This window comes from Cervus canadensis, chromosome 9 (assembly GCF_019320065.1).
Source record: "Cervus canadensis isolate Bull #8, Minnesota chromosome 9, ASM1932006v1, whole genome shotgun sequence".
NCBI classification, from domain to species: Eukaryota; Metazoa; Chordata; class Mammalia; order Artiodactyla; family Cervidae; genus Cervus; species Cervus canadensis.
In genome coordinates, this window is record NC_057394.1 from 1,379,896 (window position 1) to 1,396,848 (window position 16,953).

A 16,953-nucleotide genomic window follows, 5' to 3' on the forward strand; every position below is an offset into this window, starting at 1 on the left:
GGCCGGGGCCATTGTAAGCCCAGACAGCGCTGACAACACCCTCCCGGGTCCCCATCACTGCCCTTGTTCGGAGGGGCCTGGGGGAGGCGGGTGGAGGCGGAGGGGGAGGCTGGGACCCAAACACGGAGCCGAGGTGGGGCCGAGGCCCGGGCCAGGCGGGGAGGGAGACGCGGGGCTGCAGCGGGAGGTCCTGGAGGCCCCGCGGCAGCTCCCGGGGGTCCGCGGGGGACTAGGGGCCTGGGCCCCCGCAAGCAGGGCGGCCCCGCACAGGCTGGTGTGCCCTGAGGGGTCGGCCCGCGGACGGGCCTGCTCTCCTGGGGCCGCGTGTCTCCCGCTCCGGTCTGAGCGGTCAGCGGACCCCAGCCGAGGCCGCGGAGGCCGGCTGGCCTCTGGTTCCGCGCAGGCGCGCTGGGGGTCAGGCTTCTCGGGCAGTTTTCCTTCCAAACATGCGGTTGCCGGACTTCGCCTGAGAAGAACCAACAGGACGGGGAGGCTGCGGCAGCGGCCCGTCTGCGGGCGCAGGTCACACGATCTCAGTGACCGCAGCGGCGAGGGGCGCAGCGTGTCCTGCCCACCCCACGGAGCCGCTGGCGTGTGTTTCCACCCCGAACACGCGTGGCGTCTGACCACACGCGGCACCGGTCCTGCCTGTGGTCAGTTTCTACCAAAAATGACACCCATGGCCCGGGCTGCCAGCCCGGGGAGACGCCCCATCGCCAGAGGAGCCCGGGGAGGGGGAGGAGCGTGGGGAGACTGGAGGGGTGGGTGGCGGGGGTCAGAACCAGCGGAAGCTGAGACCCGGCGGGGTGGAGGGAGCCGGGCGCCAGGACGCTGAGGACGCCATGTGAACCTGTGATAAGGGAGATGATGACGCACCGGAGTCCTGCTTTTCCCTCCGGGTGAACGCAGGAAGGAGCTGTCTCCCTGGGCCCTGGCGGGGAAGAAGCGCGTGCGGCTTTGGGAAGCCCCCGAGGGGTGGGGTTGTGACCTGCCCCCCAGACAACAGCAATAACTGGAACGCTGCTTGCGGCGGAGGCGGCCTCTTTACTAGGTGGCCAGCGTTCAGCATGGGTGTGCAGGCCTGGACGGGGATGGGGGCGGGTAACAGCGTCCAGGCGGCTCCAAGTGGCCCAGCCCTGTCCTTTGATGGCCTCAGGCACCCAGTGGACAAGCACATCTGTAAGACCCCGCGCAGGACGGAAGGAGGCGAGGCGAACAGAGTCCCGTCCCCTCGGGGCTTCCATCTCAGGGCCAGGCTGGCCAGTCTGGCAGCCATAAGCCAGGCCTGGAACTGGAAATGATTACATTCCAATTACATTAAAAGTCCACCCCCCCCCTTCCCCGTCACCAGCTCATTTGCTGGCAGGCGACACAGCCAGCAGCGCAGAGAGAACAGTCTGCAGTCCCAGGAAGTCCTCTCAACGGGCCGTTCTGAGCGAGTGTGTGTGTGTGTGTGTGTGAGAGCACGCAGGTGTAGCTGTGATGTGTGTTACTGTGCATGTCTGTGCATGTATGTGTGGACGAGCAGAAGGGCGGTTGACAAGCTTGTGTGTGACGTGGGCTGAGCAGAGAGAAGAAGGAACAGCACGCCGTCTTTCGAGGCGCAGAAAGTGGAATGTAATTTGGCCACAGACACCGTGGTCTGGACCGCCCTCCCAGCCCAGTCACACGAGCGCAGAGGGGCTCACTGTACTTTCCAAACGCTCATGTCAGGTCCGGCGGGTGGCCCCCGTGAGCCAGAGCCGCTGTGGACGCTGAGGTTCACAGGGAACAGTCACTCAGCTGGGCGCCGGGCTCGCAGGTTGGGGTTCTCCCGCGCCAGGGGTAGGGCCTCCTCCTCGGGGATGCCCTCTGACTTCACTTGTCCTCACGACGCTGAACGAACCCCGCTGGCCCGGCCGCGGCCTTGAGCAGGCTCCCTGGTTTCCCAGCTGCTTCCTTGTCTTGCAGGGCTGAACAGCACCAAAGCCGTTCTGCGTCTTACTGCTCATTCTGGGTTCTAAAGTAACAACTTCACATAATCGTGACACCTCCAGAACAAGAAATACGTCGCCTCTGCTTTTATCAGATACTTGCTAATTAATCTAGCTACAAACGCAGCGGAGTCGCTGCGCCCGGAGACTGGGACAGAGCTGCCTGTCCCACCTGCCAGCTGGCAGTTTACCAACGCAGCTCAACTTTCCGCAACATGGGAAACAATCGAGAAATCTCCACACTCTGCAAACGGTTCTCACCCCCTGCCCCCAGGCGAGCCACTTGCTGTGATCACTTTATTGTTAAGTTCCAACCAAACACACACATACAAACACCCCCAAATTCCACACATGGGCACCCGCACCCAAACACACACGCTGCCACAGGAAAAAGGACAGTTTCATTTGCAGAATGTCATCTATTCATCGCTTTTATGCCTCAGATGCGGCTCTGGGAGAACTTATCTGCACAAACAGAACAGATAATGAGTCTAAAATAATAATCCTGGGGAAAGAGGCACATACCCTTCCGAACGCTTCCTGCAGTTTTCAGCTCCCTCTCCGCCCCCAGCATATGCTGCTGGTCCCCCTTGCTTTGGCGTTAAATAGCGTTTGTTCTTCTACGTTCGCCTCTAAGGCTGTGCACGTGTCTTGTCCTCCTACGGGGACTGCACATGGTGCAGACTTCAGTTCCCTGCTGGGGCCTTGTGTCTGCTCAGGAGCCAGAGGACTCGGTTCAGCTCCTGACTTTGTCACTAAGTTGTGTGTGACCGTCAGAAAATTACTTTGCCTCCTGGAACCTCAGCTTCCTCATCTGTTGATCAGGGATGATGGTAATGCTGATGGAGATCTAGATTTGACAAGGACTAAATGAGCTGACAGATGGAAAGAAAGAATAATCCTTGGCACAGTAATTCTGCAATAAATTATGCTTATTACTATTAGGATGGAAACTTGATCTTCCACTTTTTGTATCATTAACATTAGCAGTTGCACTGAATTTATATCCGATTGCTTTAAAATTGTTTTTATTTAGCTTTGAGCATGCTACCTATTTTTAGTTGATGTGGTAATCAACCTGAACACTAAACTACCTGTCCCGCTCCTGACTCCATAAACACCCCATGTTTCAAACACACCAAATCGGAGGTTCAGACATTGACAGGCTTTTCTCTCCACCTGAAAAGACTTTCCAAGACTTCCTTGCCTCAAAATGCCTTTGTCTTTCTTTGCTTTCCAGTTCAAATCACCTTTCTTGGGGAAATGCTCTCTGGGGAGCTTGTGCAGAAGGGAGAGTTCCTTCTGAAACGCTCTAGAATGTGTTCAAACTGTTCTGACACCACAAATCACACACATGTCATGTGTGCCTCATCCCAACGTACATGTATTTCCCAGGCAGCTCAGCTGGTTAAGAATCCTCCTGTCATGCAGGAGACTCCGGTTTGATTCCTGAGTCAGGAAGTTCCCCTGCAGAAGGGATAGTATTCTTGGGTTTCCCTGGTGGCTCAGGTGGTAAAGAATCTGCCTGCAAAGCAAGAACCTGGGTTTGATCTTTGGGTCTGGAAGATCCCCTGAGAGGGCATGGAAACCCACTCCATTATTCTTGCCTGGAGAATCCCTAGGGACAGACGAGCCTGGCGGGCTACAGTCTACGGGGTTACAAAGAGTTGGATTCGACTGAATGACTAAGCGCAGCACTCCCCTTGATTGGGAACCCCTGAACCAAGAACCATGCGGCTGCCCTGGAGGACATCTAGGAAATGTTCTGAACGACTGGTGCGGAAAAGCAAAGCTCAGAGCAAGCACAGCCATCGCTGACTGCTGAGACAAGAGGCGGTCAGTCAGCCCGGGAAAGACCAGAAGGCTTCTAGCTGCTCTCAGCCCTGCCTCCCGGCGCCTAGCCATGCCCTGAGTGGTATCTGCCAGCTTTCCAAATACAACATGCCATATAACACAGTCATTACCTAGGTATCTATAGATTTCCAGGGACGTGCAGAGGGTCTGGGTCTGCAAGTCCCCTGCATGAACAGAACATGTGGCCGGGTCAGAATCTGTCAACTGCTGACAATCAAGTTAAGGAGAACTGGTTTCGAACAGGAGGAATTAACCACCTACAGAGGGAACACACCTCAAGGGCTTGCACAGGGGTTGTTTGCCGGCTTATTTATCTCAAACCGTCCTGAGTATCTTGGCTTCCGACCCTCTACTTAGTACAGAGAAGAGGATGGGGCCAGGATGGGGCCAGGAGGTGGTCCAGCTCCTCCCTTGTGGAGACCAGTCTGTGGAGAAGTTGAAAAAGATCTCCAATCCCTTCTCTGCATTTCTGGGTCCAAGACATTCTGAAAACCGAAGTCCCTCCCCTGCTGTAGTTCATTGGTGGCAGGCAAAAGCTACTAGCTCACGGGGCAGGAGGGCCTTTAGCCATGTGGGGCTGTTTATGGTCCTTACCTACGAAGTGTGAAGAGCAATATTTTTAAAGTAGAAAGATTAATGTGCTTGATTACAAAATGATGCCCAGAGGCTGTGCTATATGAAGATGTTAGTCGCTCAGTTGTGTCTGGCTCTTTGCGACCCCGTGGACTGTAGCCTGCCAGGTTCCTCTGTCCATGGGCTTCTCCACATAAGAATACTGGTGTGGGTAGCCATTCCTTTCTCCAGGGGATCTGCCCCACCCAAGGATCGAACCCAGGTCTCCTACATTGCAGGCAGATTCTTTACCATCTGAGCCACCAGGGAAGCCGGTTGTGCTATATATGGGTACATATATGCATATATGTATATAACATACAGACGTATTATTTTGAAACCTAAAAATTCTAAACTCTAAAACACATCTGCCTCCATGGGTTTTGGCACAAAGGTTGGTGGGTCTGGAGTTAAGTCCTGTTTTAGGGACCCCTGTGAGGGATACTAGGGTGTGGTGGGGGGTGAGGCACCCCCAGGAGAGTCAGGGTGACAGGAGTGTCTGGGTGACTTGGGGAGGCGGGAGTAACCCAGGGGGCTGCATCTGCAAGACCTCTGGCTAGGTGGTAGGAACAAGGTGGGGACAGGGGGCCTGGGGGAAGCTTTGCAGAAACTACCCCGGGACAGCCCCTCCCTGAAGCCCCCCCTCTTGGCTGGTGATGGGGCAGGTCTTCCCAGAAAGAGGCTGAAACCACCGCCCCCTCCTGGAGGGTGAACTGGCCTTGGCTCTGACCTGCACAGAAGCGACCCTGAGCCAGTCCCAGGACCCCAGGGCGCTGTGTGCATCTCCCCTCATCCTTGACCTTCTGCCCAAATCCCTGTTAACTGCCAGACCAGCGGGCTGGTGGCTGAGGGGCCAGGGAACCAAGTCTATGTCAGCATGTGTCCCAGCCAAGGCTGCAGGTGCGGGAGAGAGCAGGTCCGAGCATAGACGTGGGAGGGCGGACCTTCCCCCACCCCCTACATAAACCCCCAAACTGCAGAACTGTGAGTTAACTAGACAATCATCCTTTTACGCCATGAAATGTTGGGGCAGCTACGAAGTGTGGGGGTGCTACCTGGTATACATCCAGACATCCAGGAAAGGAGGAGACAGAGAAGAGCCCGCAGGCACCACCAGCCCTGTCCTGGCCAGGACACCTGTGCCCACGAATGATGACCCAACGCTGACTCCGGGCCCCACCCACGTCTGAGGGCACGGAGCCCAGTGCTCGTCACAGTCCCAGGACCTCATTGTTCCTGCATCTGAGGCTACAACAGTAGGATTCCTTGCAATTCCTCTGAGAGACATGAGGCTGGGGTTTTCTCTGTGTATCTGATTACCAGGTTTAACCAGGAAAGAAAAACTGAATGGTTGTAAATTGTCCCACGAGAAGATGTTCCCAGGCCATGAGGCCGCCGGTCCCCGGAGAAGGAGACAGCCGTCATTGGAAAGACACACACCGCTTTGTTCCAGTTCTGACTGCTGTCTGGGCCCTGAAATGGTTAGCGCCGTGGAAACCTTCACTTCTTCTCGCATTGCAGGCTGGAGTGCACCTTCCCACAGCACAGTGACATAGGGAGAACAAGCTGAGAGCCTCGGTGGCTTGTCGGGATGCCTGGGCATCTAGTATCATCTAGTGCCACTGCTGAGACAAAGGGCTGCTTCCCTTGTCCCTGCAACAGGACCCCGGGTGTCGCCCTGCACTTCCTATGTCCCTGCTCTGAGGTCCCAGGTGTCCCCTGCACTTCCTGTGTCCCTGCTCTGAGGCCCCTGGGTGTCCCTTGCACTTCCTGTGTCCCTGCTCTGAGGTCCCAGGTGTCCCCTGCACTTCCTGTGTCCCTGCTCTGAGGTCCCTCATGTCTACCTGCACTTCCTGTGTCCCTGCTCTGAGGTCCCTGGTGTCCCCTGCACTTCCTGTGTCCCTGCTCTGAGGTCCCTGGTGTCCCCTGCACTTCCTGTGTCCCTGCTCTGAGGCCCCTGGGTGTCACCCTGCACTTCCTGTGCCCCTGCTCTGAGGTCCCAGGTGTCCCCTGCACTTCCTGCATCCCTGCTCTGAGGTCCCTGGTGTCCCCTGCACTTCCTGTGTCCCTGCTCTGAGGTCCCTGGTGTCCCCTGCACTTCCTGTGTCCCTGCTCTGAGGTCCCTGGGTGTCCCCTGCACTTCCTGTGCCCCAGGAGGCACCTGGGGCTCATGTTATGTGAAGACGGGCAGGACTAGGCCATCCTCGGGAGCTGCCCCTACATTGTGATCTTGGAGAAACTGAATCCCAGGTCTTTCCACCTTGCAATGTAGAGGGACTCCCCCCATACCGCACCCTGTAGGCAGTGCTGGCTTTGACATTTGCTGGTCGTGTGACTTTGAAAAGCTACCCGAGCTCTCCAGGTCTCTGAAATCTCAGCTTACAATGGAGATAATAACAGCGAGTGTTTGCTAGTTCTTGTGAGGATTAAAGGAAATTGAGTAAACTGTGAGAGCAGAGGTTTTGTCTAGTTGTTCACTTAGGTACTTGAGCAGGCCTGGCACGTAGTAGGTGGTCAGTAGATATTTGTTGACTGAGAGCATATTAGCCAGCATAGTGTGTACATTATAGCCATTGTACCCAGCCTGCATTAATAAATGCATAGGTATGCACCGCCTCACGCGTGCGCAGCCCCGCTGCCGCCAGCGTTCGGTAAACATTAGCTGCTGTTACTTCCACTATTACTATCATTAGCCACTTTGCCTCACAGGGTTGCTGTGAGGATGTGTAAAACACACAGGCTTCCCTGCTCTGCTGAGCAATATTCCAAGGTCAAGGAGGAAAAGCAGTCCACAAATACAAATTATTACTGTCAATCTCAGCTCCATATTTCAGAATCCCACTTCTGGGCACATTATTTACTCTGTCACGTAGCAGGGCTTTTCTTTTGGTCGGAATGCTGTGAATGAGCGCCTGACCCGAGGAAACAGGCAGATCTCACACCGCGGAGGAAGTCGCGGCAGCTCCTGGTTCCCCAGACAGGCTGGCTGTGTGCTCAGTGGGTGCAGACGTCTCAGTGCCCAGTTCCTCTCACTCCAATGCAGGGGAAACCTGCTTAGTACGGTTCCCCAAGCCCCCCTCCAGCCAGGAGGGCTTCGAGAGGCTTGTGCCGCCCCAGAGGAAGGCCTTTGCTGTCTGCTGTCTACCTGCTGGCTTCTTCCAGTGGTCATGCCCCAGGTCAAAGGTCGCCTTCCCAGTCACCCCACTGAGATCACGCGGGCCTGCTCCTGCCGGTGACTCTGGGTGGCGTCTTCAGCTGCCCACCGAATTGCTCTGCTACAATCCTCTTGGCCTCCGTCTTGGTCTCTCCCGAGGTTAGACTCTGCAGCTCCTGGGCAGCCCAGTGTCACTGGGCCTAAAGCAGGATGCATGGGGCGGGTCTGGGAATGGATGTTTATGGAATGCCTGTGGATTGAATACGAAACAGACCCAACAGTGTGCAGAACTTGGGTCAGGCCTGAAGCAATCAGGCTAGGAATCAAATCAGAAGCATTGCCCTCCAGGGGACCCTGACAGCCACCAGCCCAGGGCTCTGTTGGCCTGTCCCTGGCACATAAAAAGGACAGTATTTGGATGGTAGATTTGGGTGGACAGCCAAGTTCCCGGCCACCCCCGCAGCTGCTCAAGGTCCATCTTTGTGCGCATGTGCAACCATCCATGGCCCCTGTCACCCAGGCTGGACAGCTTGGTGGTGGTCCAGTCCCTTCCACTCAGAGGCACAGAAAGGAGAGGCTACCTCCCCAGGCAGATGGTGCTAAGCCTTGTACAAATTGCTGTATATTCCGATGGGGGGATGCCACATGGGAGAGTCAGCGGTGACGAGAAATATTTGATGGTGCTCCAGGAAGACCCTGGGCTTTCTGAGGACCTCCCTGGACAACTGTGCTGAAGATGGACGCTTACAGCGATCCTGACACATGACAGCAGGTGCACGTGTATAGAAAGTCAAGCCACGAAGTCTTGGCCAGAGCTGGTCCAGATCAGAAACAGAGATTTTAGATGCCCTGGATCTGTTATCATAAACGGTGTAGCCAGGACCACAACAGGCTCCTTAAGGAGTATTGCAAACTTATTTTTATTGAATAAATTTTTGACAGCGCTGCCTACAACTTCAGTCTCAGGGAGTCGCCTGTGAGCAGACTGGCTTGGTAGGAGGCGTTCACTGGGTCCCATGTGAGGCCCTCTATGGTCGCATGAGTCTAATAAGTCATCTCAGGGCTGGAGTGGCAGAGCTGTGCTGAGATGCTGGCATCCGGTTACCTGGGGGTCAGTGTCTCCTGGGGGAAGGGAGAGAAGCAAGTCTTCACTTTCCTTTTAAGCAAGTCAAGGACAAGTGAGCTTCTCTGTCTCCCGCTGGCCCAGAGGCTCTCAGTGAGGACCACCCAGTGCATTCTCTGTCTCCCGCTGGCCCAGAGGCTCTCAGTGAGGACCACCCAGTGCATCCTCTGTCTCCCGCTGGCCCAGAGGCTCTCAGTGAGGACCACCCAGTGCATCCTCTGTCTCCCGCTGGCCCAGAGGCTCTCAGTGAGGACCACCCAGTGCATCCTCTGTCTCACGCTGGCCCAGAGGCTCTCAGTGAGGACCACCCAGTGCATCCTCTGTCTCCCGCTGGCCCAGAGGCTCTCAGTGAGGACCACCCAGTGCATCCTCTGTCTCCCGCTGGCCCAGAGGCTCTCAGTGAGGACCACCCAGTGCAGCGCCTTCTTTCCAGGTCGGGGCCCTCAGAGTCCAACAGCTGAGAGCCTGGGAACCAGACGTGCCTGCGTGCTCGTCGCTCAGGCACGCCCTTCTCTCTGCGACCCCGTGGGCTGCAGCCGCCGGGCTCCTCCGTCCACGGGGTTCTCCAGGCAAGAGTACAGGAGTGGGCTGCTGTTTCCTTCTCCAGGGGGTCTTCCCGACCCGGGGGTCAAACTTGTATCTCTTGCGTCTCCAGGATTGGCAGGTGGGTTCTTTACCACTAGCACCACCTGGGAAACCGAGAGCCAGATACCATGGGCTGAATTGCACCCCCAGAAGACAGGTGGAGCCCAGACCTCAGAACACAGCCTACTGGGAGAGGGGGGGTCTTTGCAGAGGGATCTGTTAGGATGAGGTCACCCTGGAGCTGGGCGGACCCTCATCCGATAGGATTGGTGTCCTCACAGAAAGAGACGCAGGGGCACAGACACGGGGAGAAGACGGCCTGTGTGGACAGAGACAGGGTGATGCCTGGGGAGCCGGGGACTTGGGTCACCACCAGGAGCCTCAGGGGAGACCCTCCTGAGCCCCGAAGGAGCAACCAGCCCTGCCCAGACCTGCGTCCAGAGCAGGGAGTGAGGGTGTTGCCGCTGTTTCTAAGCTGCTCAATTCAGTGCTATGTCGCAGAGACCAGGAAGCACCAGCCACACGGTGAAGGGCCGGCCACCTGGTCAACCCCGGGCTGCCTCTCCTGAAGCCGCCCCCACCCACGCCTTCAGGGTGGGGCATCTGAGTTCGGGGTGCCCCGTTGCCTTGGGCGGGGCAGCTGTGGATTGAGGGGGGGCCCTCACAAAGCAGCACGGTGACCGTGCAGGGGAGGGGACAGAAGCCCTGTCTGTCTACAGATGGCCTCCCAGATGGGGGCTGGGTGCAGTGGGCAGGATGAGCTCCACTTTCCAAACATGCTGTCTGTGAAATGTCCCCAGAAATGTCTCAGGACGGCAGCCTGTCAGCTGCAGGGCCCCCAGCGACACCAGGGTGAGCCTGAGGGGTGGCCCGTGCTCACGATGCTCCGGGCCCCCGGAAGCCATGTGCTTTTCCTGCTTCTGTCCGGCCTGAAGCACAGGCGGGCCTTCCTGCACCTTCCTGCCTGTTCCCTCACAGCAGCACAACGTGGGCTAATGCACCTGCACTTACTTGGTCCCCAGGAACCGAGAGTCGGGATGAGGCTGGAGCTGCAGGTCATTTGGGGGCAGCACTCTTGGCTCTGGAGTTAAATCTATAAGGAAAGGTAATCCCAGTCCAGCCAAGATTACCTGGGAAGAACACTTCAGCATCACCCTTGTGTGTCCAGCTGGGCTCGGGGTGGCTCAGAACCCTGGGGTAAAGTCTAGGCACATTCCCAGCGGGGGCGGGGGGCGGCTCGTGCTTTCATGGCCTGGCTGGGAAGAATGGTTGGGTCCCGTGTGAACTGTAGCAAGGTCAAAACATGATTATTTTCTGGGAAATCAATAAACTTCTCAGCGCACTTCTTATAGCCTTTATAGGCAACTTAATTGCTGGTGGTATGCCAATGCAGGAGACTTAGGAGACACAGGTTCAGTCCCTGAGTCAGGAAGATCCCCTGGAGGAGGGAATGACAACCCACTCCAATATTCTTCCCTGGAGAATCCCATGGACAGAGGAGCCGGGCAGGCTATAGTTCATGGGGTCACAAAGAGCCAGACACGACTGGGCTCACAGGACACATTTATTGATTCATTTGGTTCTTGGGTCTTGTAAACTCTAACCATCCAGCATTGCAAAACCATTATGACACCCAGACATGAGTGTGTGTCTTAAGAAGGATTCCCTCCAGAGCTCTGTGTTACCATTCACCCCTGTCTCTCTGGAACAGTCGCATGCCTTTAAAAATAGACATTCAACCTAGAAAAGCACCACTCTGCCATTTCTCAGTTCTTAAACATATAGGAACATATGCAGCACGCCCGGCCTACAGGAAGTCCAGTTCATAGACTTGTGATATGTGTACTGTAACAGAAATGCTATTTTCCAAGTTGTTAGAATAAAGATACAATTCACTACAAAATTAATCTAAATGTGATTTCATATTTCTTTAATGATTCAGAAGATTCTTCAGAACTTGCCACCCCTCAGAGTTATCAATATCCTCATCAATATATTACACTCTACATAAGAATAAAGAAAGAAAAGCCAAATGCCAAAGAATGCTCAAACTACCGCACAACTGCACTCATCTCACACGCTAGCAAAGTAATGCTCAAAATTCTCCAGGCCAAGCTTCAACAGCACGTGAACTGTGAACTTCCAGATGTTCAAACTGGAAGTAGAAAAGGCAGAGGAACCAGAGATCAAATTGCCAACATCCGCTGGATCATCAAAAAAGCAAGAGAGTTCCAGAAAAACATCTATTTCTGCTCTATTGACTATGCCAAAGCCTTGGACTGTGTGGGTCACAATAAACTGTGGAAAATTCTTCAAGAGGTGGGAATACCAGACCACCTGGCCTGCCTCTTGAGAAACCTGTATGCAGGTCAGGAAGCAACAGTTAGAACTGGACATGGAATAACAGACTGGTTCCAAATAGGGAAAAAAAAACATCAAGGCTGAATATTGTCACTCTGCTTATTTAACTTCTATGCAAAGTACATCATGAGAAATGCTGGGCTGGATGAAGCACAGGCTGGAATCAAGATTGCCAGGAGAAATATCAATAACCTCAGATATGCAGATGACACCACCCTTATGGCAGAAAGTGAAGAACTAAAGGGCCCCTTGATGAAAGTGAAAGAGGAGAGTGAAAAAGTTGGCTAAAAGCTCAACATTCAGAAAACTAAGATCATGGCATCTGAACCCATCACTTTATGGCAAATAGATGGGGAAACAGTGGAAACAGTGGCAGAATTTATTTTCTTGGGCTCCAAAATCACTGCAGATGGTGACTACAGCCATGAAATTATAAGACACTTGCTACTTAGAAGAAAAACTATGACCAACCTAGACAGATATTAAAAAAACAGAGACATTACTTTGCCAACAAAGGTCCATCTAGTCAAAGCTTTGGTTTTTTCAGTAGTCATGTATGGGTGTGAGAGTTGGACCATAAAGAAAGCTGAGCCAGGAAGAATTGATGCTTTTGAACTGTGGTGTTGGAGAAGACTCTTGAGAGTCCCCTGAGTCCCCTGAACTGTAAGGAGATCCAACCAATCCATCCTAAAGGAGATCAGTCCTGGGTGTTCGTTGGAGGGACTGATGTTGAAGCTGAGACTCCAATACTTTGACCACCTCATGCGAAGAGCTGACTCATTGGAAAAGACCCTGATGCTGGGAAAGATTGAAGGCGAGAGGAGAAGGGGATGACAGAGGATGAGATGGTTGGATGGCATCACCAACTCAATGGACATGAGTTTGGGTAAACTCCGGGAGCTGGTGATGGACAGGGAGGCCCTGGCGTGCTGTGGTCCCTTGGGTCACAAAGAGTTGGACATGACTGAGCAACTGAACTGAACTGAAGAATAAAAGCTCCGAATGAACTGGGGTTTTAGGTAGTAGATCACTATACCCACTTTTTTCTTTCTTCAATAATGAGCTCAAGCAGTGTTATTAAGAGTTGTTGCTGCTGTCCAGTCACTAAGTCGTGTCCGACTCCTGGCGACCCCACGGACTCAGCACTACAGGCTTCCCTGTCCTTCCCCATCTCCCAGAGTTTGCCCAAACTCATGACCGTTGGGCCAGTGATTATTAAGAGCAGCCACTAGAAACTGTTTAGTCTGCAGTTTGGTTGTCTATTTACACTTATTTTCAAGGTTTAAAAATGAAAGAAATAGAAATGGAGACAAAATCTGCAGAGAGTATGGTCTCTGGGGGGCTGGGTGAGAGAGTCTTCGGGTGGAAAACGTCATGAGATTCTGGTAAAATGACATGTGATTTCTTTCAGTAAAGTTTCTCTAGAGGAAGCACAAATGGAAGAAGCCCAGTAGCGAGGCTCTTACTTCACATCTGACTGTGACGTTGCCTTGCTGTTTCTTATAACACAAGCCATTGAGGGCTCTCAGCACGTCTGTATCTGCAGTAACAACTCTAAACAAGCTCAGACGCTTGCCGGCCGTCAGCCCCTGCTGCTGGGCCTTGAACGCCTCGCTTCGACGGACCATTTGCCGGTCACCGCGCACACATCTTGCCTCTCCGTGTCGTGGCCAACCTCTCCAAGCAAGCTGGCTTCCCCGTGTGCCTGACCGCTGCAGTCACCCAGCTGGCGTGTGAGGGCTGGGCCATTCCCCGCCCTTCTTGTGTGCGAGGCGCCACATTCCCCGGGGCGGCCGTGGGGTGCAGGTTTAGAAATCGATTAGAGGTGGGATGGACTGAGCTGCGAGAGCACGCTCCACAGCCACCTCTGCAGGGCACGGCTCCCTCGTTCGGCCCGGAGAAGGCCCCGCCTGCGGAATTAATGGGGAGCCCACGGCGAAGCCTGCGGGGCCCGCGGCGCCCTGCCTGAGCCTTGGACACAGCGTCCCGATCTCTGGTAGCCAATCCAGCAGCGCCCGAGGGGGCAAGACAATTAAACCTCCATAAGTTTGTGCAGCACTTCGAGGAGGAAAGGCACTATATAAATGCTAAATGTTGTTACCACAGGGCAGAAGGAAGGACAGAGACGATGAATGCTAAGTGAGAAGTCCCTGCACGATATAGCGCCAGGGCAGAGCGGAAGAGGAGATTATCTCACACCGAAGTTTAAAAAGTTAAAAAAAAAAAAAATAGGGGAGAAAGCCAGGCTCAGAAATGAAAGGGAGGCTCCAGGAAGTATTAAGATAAATTATGCAATTTAATGCAACTTGATGGAGTCGGAGGTCACCAAGAGACAATGGGGACTCTGGAACATGGTTGTGATAATTAATTCCTAAAAAAAATCAATTTATGTTTTCTCTCATCGTTCACGAAGGGGGCTAGAGCGGGGAGGGCATGCACACGTCTCCCCCAGGAGGGGCGAGGATGGTGAGGAAACCAGGACCCTGTTGACACGGGAGATCCAGAGGTGAGTGCCTGCAGAGGGGCGGGCGCACCCACCCCTGAGCCTGCAGGGAGGGGGTGGGGAGGCTGCCGCCTGAGGCTGCCAGGAGTGACCAGCAAGCACATTGTACATTTAGGGCTTCACGGGAACGATGGGGAACAGGGAGCTGTTTATTTCCTTGTGCATAGAAATGGCTTTGGATCTTCTGACCCGTAAAGATGGTACACGCAGAGAAACACACACGCGCATGGAGCAACATACTGCAGCCCAGCTCTGGGGCATCTGCTCGTTTTGTATTCTTTTTTAAGATTTTTTTTTTGATAATCATTTCAGAAGTCCTCATTGCATTTGTTAGTACATTGCTTCTGTTTTATGTTTTGGTTTTTTGGCCAAGAGGCATGTAGTATCTTAGCTCCTTGAGCAGGAATTGAACCCACACGCCCTGCATTGGAAGGCAAACTCTTAACTATGAGAGCACCATGGAAGTCCCTCAGTGGTGTTCTTGAGGCAGCTTCAGAGTCACCTTAGGGAAAGATGACCTTTATCCCCTGCTAGTGAGAAACAGTGGACAACTGAGCTGTCCCTAGGACATCTAGCTCAGAGCTTTATCACACAGAATACTGCGTCATAAACTTTTTTGTCAGTTTGTTTTGAAGACATGAAAGAGAAGAAAGTAGAAGGGACTAGATTTGGGAGGCCAAGTCCTTGAATCATAAATCGTTCATCTGGAGGAACTCATGGAGCACTTGAGGTGGATGATGAGGGCAAACACAGGGTCCAATGGGAAGAAAAACAGACACCTGGGACGCTGCAGGGCCGCAGGGATGGTAGAGCGGGCAGGGAGGGCTTGTCCAGTCCAAGGGGAAAGATGCCTGGAGCAGAGAGAGCACACGTGATGGAATTTGCTGGTTGGGACAAGTGGCCAAAAGTAGAGGTGAGGGGTCATGTCACGCAAAGGAATGGTTCTGAGTTGGGTAAGTGGGGACGCAGTTGAGGAGGGAGAAAGGAAAGAGACTGAGATGAGGGATAGAAATTGCGAAAGGGCAGGTGGCCGAAACGGCGACAGGCACACAGTGGCCTCGAATGGACATGGAGATGGAGACAGAAATCAGAAGTGTCACCAGTGGGTCAAAGACAGCAGACCAGCTGGGGAGCATGCGCTAAAACCCTGGAGGACTCCAGCCGTCTTTATGGGCGCCGTGGCAGGACCGCACTTGACACCATGCGCGCGACTTGGATCCCTCTGATCTCAGACACGTGTCATGGAAACAGGGCGTGCAGGCCAAGGCCTGGAGTTGGCAGGGGAGCCGGTGTGCTGAGTAAGGAGGAGGTTGAGAGAGACTCCTTTGGGAGAGTGACGGACTTCGATTTGTATTTGATTTGTACACAAATCAAGCCCTTTGGGATACTGACCCTTATCAGCACAGGGTCTGTGCTGGTGTCAGAGAGGGGGCTGCCACGCCTGCCCACTGGTCCCCGGCGATGAGGTATCTGTGCCGCGGTCCTCCCGTGGGAGCAGAGTGGGCAGGGGCTCAGACGCCCAGGAGTGGGAAGAGAGCCTCCTGTGCCCGGCTCCCTCAGGAAAGAGCGGGCAGGCCGCCTGGGGTCCTTGACAAGTTCCTGCAGCAGAAATCCCAGCGTGATCTCTCTGCCAGCCCGCCAAGAACCTGCAATCCACGAAGGTCGACGCCAACCACACAGCGTCTGGGAAGTGGTCCCTCCTCAAAGAAAGGGTCCTCCACATGTTCACGCGGGTCCGGGAGCCCATCCCGTCAGCCACAGCTGCTAGACCGTATGTGCTTCTGACACTGTCGTTCTGCTTTCGCCAGTTCATCTCCCTGTGTTTGTCAGCTTCGTCCCTTCTCAGCTGTCACTGTCTCTGGCTGCCAGACCCCCTCTCTCCCTCCCATCCTTCCCTCCTTCACACTTACCTACCTCTATTTCCTTCTTTTAAGATCTGTATGTCAGAAACCAAAGCCCATCATATTCACACACCCCAGTGCAATTAATCACTGTGAACTAGACATGCAAACTGATTCACCAAAGATCCAGTCCTGTGCCTCACAGGGTGAGGGTTAGGGGTGTTTCAGGGTGAGGGTTGGGGTGTTTCAGGGTGAGGGTTAGGGGTGTTTCAGGGTGAGGGTTGGGGTGTTTCAGGGTGAGGGTTAGGGGTGTTTCAGGGTGAGGGCAACCCAGGTGCTCAGCAGCACAGTGACCCGGGGCTGAGAAAAGTAAAACCAGCAGTGACTGATCTTTGTTTGCTGGGCCAGCAAGTCCCACGGCAGAAAAACCAGGTTCCAACTCACTCAGGAAACGCTGACTTGTCTGAACGCTTGCTGAACTTTGAAGGAGACGCCGGGCTTACCTGGAGCCGTGACTCTGCCATGTGGCTGGGTTCTGTGCCGCTGCTCACGCTCCGAACCATGACTCATTAAGTCTGGGTGTTGGGTGACTCGGTTCTCCAGATGTCGCTCTCTGGCTTCAGACAAGCTGACACATGGGGCTGGGAAACCCGCTTGGGGGTGGCCGCTCTGGTGGGACCCCCACGGGAGAAGCACTGCGCTTCCCGAGGCTGAGCCGGCCCCTGCAGGGCGACCTCAGAGGGGACGCGGGGTGCATGCCAAGCCTGACGCCCTCAGGACTGCTGGGGAAGGCCCCACACGTTGCAGGAACCAGGAGACTCCAGACGAAGCAGAGCGTCGGGGCTCAAAGACGTCATCTCCAAGGAGACGTGCGGGTGCAGGCAGAGGGACCAGCCATGCATACACGTGTCCAGTCCTGCTGCCTGCAAGTGCTGCAGCGGGCCCTA

The 16,953-nt window shown here is 54.5% G+C and overlaps 1 long non-coding RNA gene across 2 annotated transcripts in view; it reads right to left on the bottom strand.

Moving 5' to 3' along the window:
* Window positions 1-16,953, bottom strand: part of LOC122447471 — a 300,507-nt gene that overhangs the window by 41,555 nt on the left and 241,999 nt on the right. The window contains exons 4-5 of one of the 2 annotated variants that reach the window (XR_006271246.1): window positions 10,303-10,394; window positions 8,591-8,715 (exon numbers count right to left, since the gene is read on the bottom strand). The exons of the other annotated variant lie outside the window; for it this stretch is intronic. This is a non-coding gene — a long non-coding RNA (uncharacterized LOC122447471). Of the gene's footprint in view, window positions 1-8,590; window positions 8,716-10,302; window positions 10,395-16,953 lie in introns of those variants that run through there. 2 annotated transcript variants of the gene reach the window in all.